The following is a 5,649-nucleotide window of genomic DNA, read 5'->3' as shown; positions in this document are numbered from 1 at the left end:
CTGGGATTGCTGACCCCGAGCCCCAGCGCGGGATTCACCTTGCCGCCCCACCGCCAACTGGGCTGCTAGGAGTGCCGTCAGTCATTCAGGGCGGGAAAATGGGCAGGGCCCTCCGAGCCCCTGGCGACCTTCGAAGACCCCCCGCGCCAAAACGATTGGGCCCAAGCTCCTGCTCACCTGCGCCCTCACCTCGGACCACCCCTCCGCTCACTGCACAGCCGGTGGATCGGGCCTGTGGGCCTCCTGGGGGCTAACCCTAACCCTAGGTCTGCCCCCAAATGGCCCTTCCCAAGGGGCCTGGCGCCGCAAAGCCGGGCATTGGGGACCCCCGAGACCCAGCACCGGACTCAACCTGCCGCCCCGCTGCCACCAGAGCCGTGAGGAGCGCCATCGGTCATTCAGGACGGAAGAACGGGCAGGACCCTCTGAGTCCCTGGCAAAATTTGAAGGCCCCTCACGCCGAAACTTTGGGCCCATGTTCCCACTCGACAAATCGCTCATCTCAACCTGCCCCTCTGCTCGCCGCACAGCTGGAGGATCGGGCCTGCCGGCCTCCTTTGGGCTAACCCTACCCTAGGTCGGCCCCCGAGGGACCACTTCCAAGTGTCCGGTGCAGCCACGCCGGGGATTGGGGACCCCCCCCAGTGCTGGACTCACCTTGCCGTCCCGTCGCCAACCGGGCCGCTACAGGCACCGCCGGTCATTCAGGGCGGGAGAACGGGCAGTGCCCTCCGAGCCTCTGGCGACTACGAAGGCCATCCGCGCCAAAACGCTTGGGCCGACGCTCCTGGTCGCCAGCGACCTCACCTCAGCACACCACTCCAATCGCCGCAGAGCTGGCGGATCGCGCCTGCCACCCTCCTGGGGGCTAACCTTAACCCAAGCTGGGCCCCAGAGGGGCCCCTCCCAAGGGGACTGGCGCCGCAACGCCAGGGATCGGGGAACCCGAGCCCCGGCTGCGAACTCACCCTGCCCCCGCGCCATCACCCGGGCTGCTAGGGGCACCCTCGGTCATTCAGGGCGGCAGAACTGGCAGGCCCCTCCGAGCCCCCAGCGACCTTTGAAGGCCCCCCGCGCCAAAACGCTTGGGCTCACGCTCCTGTTTGTCAGCACACTCACTTCGACCCACCGCTCCTCTCGCCACACAGCTGGCAGATCCCGCCTGCCGGGCTTCTGGGTGTAACCCTAACCCTAGGTCTGTCCCCATGGGGCCCCTCCTAATGGGCCTGGCATCGCAATGCCGGGGATTGGGGAACCCCAGGCCCAGCGCCGGACTCACCCTGCCGCCCCACCACCACCCAGGCCGCTAGGGGCGTTGCCAGAATTTCAGGGCGGAAGAAAGGGCAGGGCCCTCTGAGCCCCCGCTGACCTTAGAAGGCCTCCCGCACCAAAACATTTGGGCCCACGCTCCCGTTCGCCAGCGCCCTCTTCTCAGGTCGCCCTTCCGCTCACCGAACATCTAGCGGATCAGGCCAGCCTGCTTCCTGGGGGCTAACCCTAACCCTAGGTCGGACCCCGAGGGGCCCCTTCCAAAGGCCTGGTGCCACAACGTCGGGGATTGGGGACCCCTGAGCCACAGTGCCAGACTCACTCTACCGCCCCTCCCCTACTGGCCCCTAGGGGCGCCGCCGGTCATTCAGGGCGGGAGAACGGGCAGGGCCCTCCGAGCCATGGCAACATTCGAAGGCTCAGGGCACCAAAACACTGGGGCCCACGCTCCCGCTCGCCATCGCCCTCAACTCGACCCGCACCTCCACCCATCGCACAGTGGGCAGATCGGGCCTGCCGGACTCCTGGGAGATAACCCCAAACCCTACTTCGGCCCCCGAGGGGCCCCACCAAGGGGCCTGGCACCGCCACGCCGGGGCTTGGGGAATCCTGAGCCCCAGCTCCGGACTCACGCTGCCTCCCCACCGCCACCCTGGCCGCTAGGGTGCCGCCGGTCATTAAGGGCGGGGGAACGGGCAGGGCCATCAGAGCTCACGGCGACCATCGAAGGCCCCCCGCGCCAAAACGCTTGGGCCCACGCTCCCGCTCCCCAGTGCCCTCACCTCAGCTTGCCCCTCCGCTTGCCGCAGAGCTGGCGGATCGGGCCTGCCGTCCTCCTGGGGAATCTCCCTAAGCCTAGGTCGGCCATCGACGGACCCCTCCCAAGGGCCCTGGCGCCGCAACGCCGGGGATGGGGGACCCCCGATCCCCAGCGCTGGACTTAACCTGCCCCCCTGCCACCACCCTGGCGACTAGGGGCGCTGTCGTTCATTAAGGGCAGGAAAACGGGCAGCGCCCTCCGAGGCCCCAGCGACCTTCGAAGCCCTCCGCGAAAAAACGCTTGGGCCCAAGCTCTTGCTCGCCAGCGCCCTCACCTCAGCCCGCCCCTCCGCTTGCCGCACAGCGGGTGGATCGGGCCTGCCGGCCTACTGGGGGCTAACCCTATCCCTAGGTCTGTCCCCGAGGGCCCCCACTAAAGGGGCCTGGCGCCGCAAACTGGGGATGGGGGACCCCCAAGCCCCAGCGCCGGACTCACCCTGCCACCCCTCCAACATCCGGGCAGCTAGGGGCGCCGCAGGTCATTGAGGGCGGGAGAATGGGCAGGGCCCTCGAGCCCCTGGCGAACTTCGAAGACCCCCTCGCCAAAACGCTTGGGCTCACGCACCTGCTCGCCAGAGCCCTCACCTCGGTTTGCCCCTCCGCTCTCTGCACAGCCAGCAGATCGGCCTGCCGGCCTCCTTGGGGCTAACCGTAACCCTAGGTCGGCCCCTTAGGGGCCCCTCCCCAGGGGCCTAGCACCACAACGCCGGGGGTTGGGGATCCCTGAGCCCCAGCGCCGGATTCACCCTGCTGCCCCACCGCCAACCGGGCCGGTAGGGGCGCCGCTGGTCATTCAGTGCGGGAGGACATGTAGGGCCCTCCGAGCTATCGGTGACTTTTGAAGGCCCCCAGAGCCAAAACGCTTGGGCCCATGCTCCCGTTCGCCAGCACCCTCACTTCGGCCAGGCCCTCTGCTTGCCGCACAGGAGGCGGATAGTGCCTGTCAGCCACCTGGGGGCTAACCCTAAACATAGGTCGGCCCCCTAAGGTCCCCTCCTAAGTGGCCTGGACCCACAACGCCGGGGATAGGGTACCTCCCAGCCCCAGCGCCGGATTCACCCTGCCGCCCTTCTGCCAACTGGGTCGGTAGGGGCAACACCGGACATTAAGGGCGGGAGAACGGGCAGGGCCCTCCGAGCCCCTGGCGACCTTCGAAAGCCCCCCGCACCAAGGAACTTGGGTCCACGCTTCCGCTCGCAGCGCCCGTACCTCGACCCCCCGTCCGCTCACCACAAGCTGGCGGATCGGGTCGGCTGGCCTCCTGGGGGCTAACGCTAACCCTGGGTCGGCCCCCGAGGGGCCCCTCCCAAGGGACCTGGCACCGCAACACCAGGGATTGGGCCCCCACAGCCCCAGCTCCGGACTCACCCTGCTGCCCCGCCACCACCTGGGCCACTAGGGGCGTCGCCCATCATTCAGGGCTGGAGAACGGGCAGGGTCCTCCGAGGCCCCTGCGACCTTAGTAGGCCCCCCGTGCCAAAAAGCTTGGGCCCATGCTCCTGCTCGCTAGCGCCTTACCTCAGCCGCCCCTCCGCTCGCCGCGAGCTGGCGGATCGGGCCTGCCGGCCTTCTGGGGGCTAACCCAAACACCAGGTCGGCCCCCAAGGGGCCCCTCCCAAGGGGCCTATCGCTGCAATGCCTGGGATTGGTGACCCCCGAGTCCCAGCGCCGGACTCACCGTGCCGCCCCGCCGCCACCCGGGCCGGTAGGAGAGCCGTCGGTCATTCAGGGCAGAACAACGGACAGGGCCCTCCGAGCCCCCGGCGCCATTTGAAGGCCCTCTGCACCAAAACCCTTGGGCCCACGCTCCCGCTCGCCAGCACCATCACTTCGGCCCACCCTCCGCTCGCTGCACAGCTGGCGGATTGGGCCTGACGGTCTCCTGGGGGCTAACCCTAACCCTAGGTCGGCCCTTGAGGGGCCCCTCCCAAGGGGCCTGGTGCCGCAACGCCAGGGATTTGGGACCCACAAGCCCCAGCGCCGGATTCACCCTCCCGCCCCGCTGCCACCTGGGCCTCTAGGGGCACCGCCGGTCATCCAGGGCGGGAGAACGGGCAGGGTCCTCCGAGCCCCTGGTGACCTTTGAAGGCCCCCACACCAAAACGCTTGGGCCCACGCTTCTTGCTAGTAAGCGCCCTCACCTCGGTCCGCCCCCCCTCTCGCCGCACAGACAGCGGATTGTGCCTGCCAGCATCCTGGGAACTAACCCTAACTCTAGGTCTGCTCATGAGGGGTCCCTCCCAAGGGGCCTGGCAATGTCACGCCGGGGATTGGGGACCCTCAAGCCCAGTGCATTACTTACCCTGCTGCCCTGCCACCACCCAGGCTGCTAGGGGCGCCGCCGGTTATTTAGGGTGGGAGAACGGGCAGGGCTCTCCGAGCCCCGGCGACCTTCGAAGACCCCCGCTCCAAAACGCTTGGGCCTAAGCTCCTGCTCGCCAGCACCCTCTCCTCAGCCCGCCCCTCCGCTCGCTGCACAGCCGGCAGATCGGGACTGCCGGCCTCCTGGGGCTAACCCTAACCCTAGGTCGGCTCCCGAGGGGCCCATCCCAAGGGGCCTGGTGCCGCCACGCGGGTGATTGGGGACCCCCGAGCACCAGGGCCGAAGTCACCCTGCCGCCCTGCTGCGACCCGGCTCACTAGGGGCACCGTCCTCATTCGGGGCTGGGGAACGTGTAGGGCCCTCCGAGCCCCCGGCGACTTTTGAAGGCCCACCGCGCCAAAACGCTTGGGCCCAAGCTCCCGTTCGCAAGCGCCCTCACCTCGGCCCATCCCTCCACTTGCCACACAGCTGGCGGATCGGGCCTGCAGGCCTCCTGGGGGCTAACCCTAAACCTAGGTTGGCCCCCAAGGGGCCCCTCCCAAGGTGCCTGGCGCCACCACACCTGGGATTGGGGTCCCCTGAGCCCCATCGACTGACTCACCCTGCCACCCCACCACCACCCGGGCTGCTAGGGGCGCCGCCGGTCATTCAGGGCGTTAGAACGGGCAGGGCTCTCCGAGCCCCCGGCAAGCTTCGAATGCCCGCTCGCCAAAACGCTTGGGCCCATGCTCCCACTCGCCAGTGCATTCACATCGACCCACCCTCCGCTCACAGTACAGCCGACGGATAGGTCCTGCCGGCCTCCTGGAGCTAACACAAACCCTACGTCGGCGCCCGAGGGGCCCCTCCCAAGGGACCTGGCTCCGCCACGCCGGGGCTTGGGGACCCCCGAGCACCAGCGGCAGTCTCACCCTGCCTCCGCGCTGTGACCCGGCCCGCTAGGGGCGCTGTCCTCATTCAGGGCGGGAGAACGGGCAGGGCCCTCAGAGCCCCGGGCGACATTTGAAGACCCCCGCGCCAAAACGCTTGGACCCACAGAACCGCTTGCCAGCGCCCTCACCTAGACTAGCCCCTCCGCATGCCACACAGCCAGCGGATCAGGCCTGCCAGCCTCCTGGGGGCTAAACCAAACCCTACGTCAGCCCCCGAGGGGCCCCTCCCAAGGGGCCTGGCTCCGCCACGCTGGGGCATGGGGACCCTCGAGCACCAGCGCTGGACTCACCCTGCCGCCCCACCAC

This window comes from Ursus americanus, unplaced genomic scaffold, assembly GCF_024610735.1.
Source record: "Ursus americanus isolate L20-20 unplaced genomic scaffold, mUrsAme1.1.p SCAF_51, whole genome shotgun sequence".
NCBI classification, from domain to species: domain Eukaryota; kingdom Metazoa; phylum Chordata; class Mammalia; order Carnivora; family Ursidae; genus Ursus; species Ursus americanus.
This window is presented reverse-complemented; position numbering follows the sequence as displayed.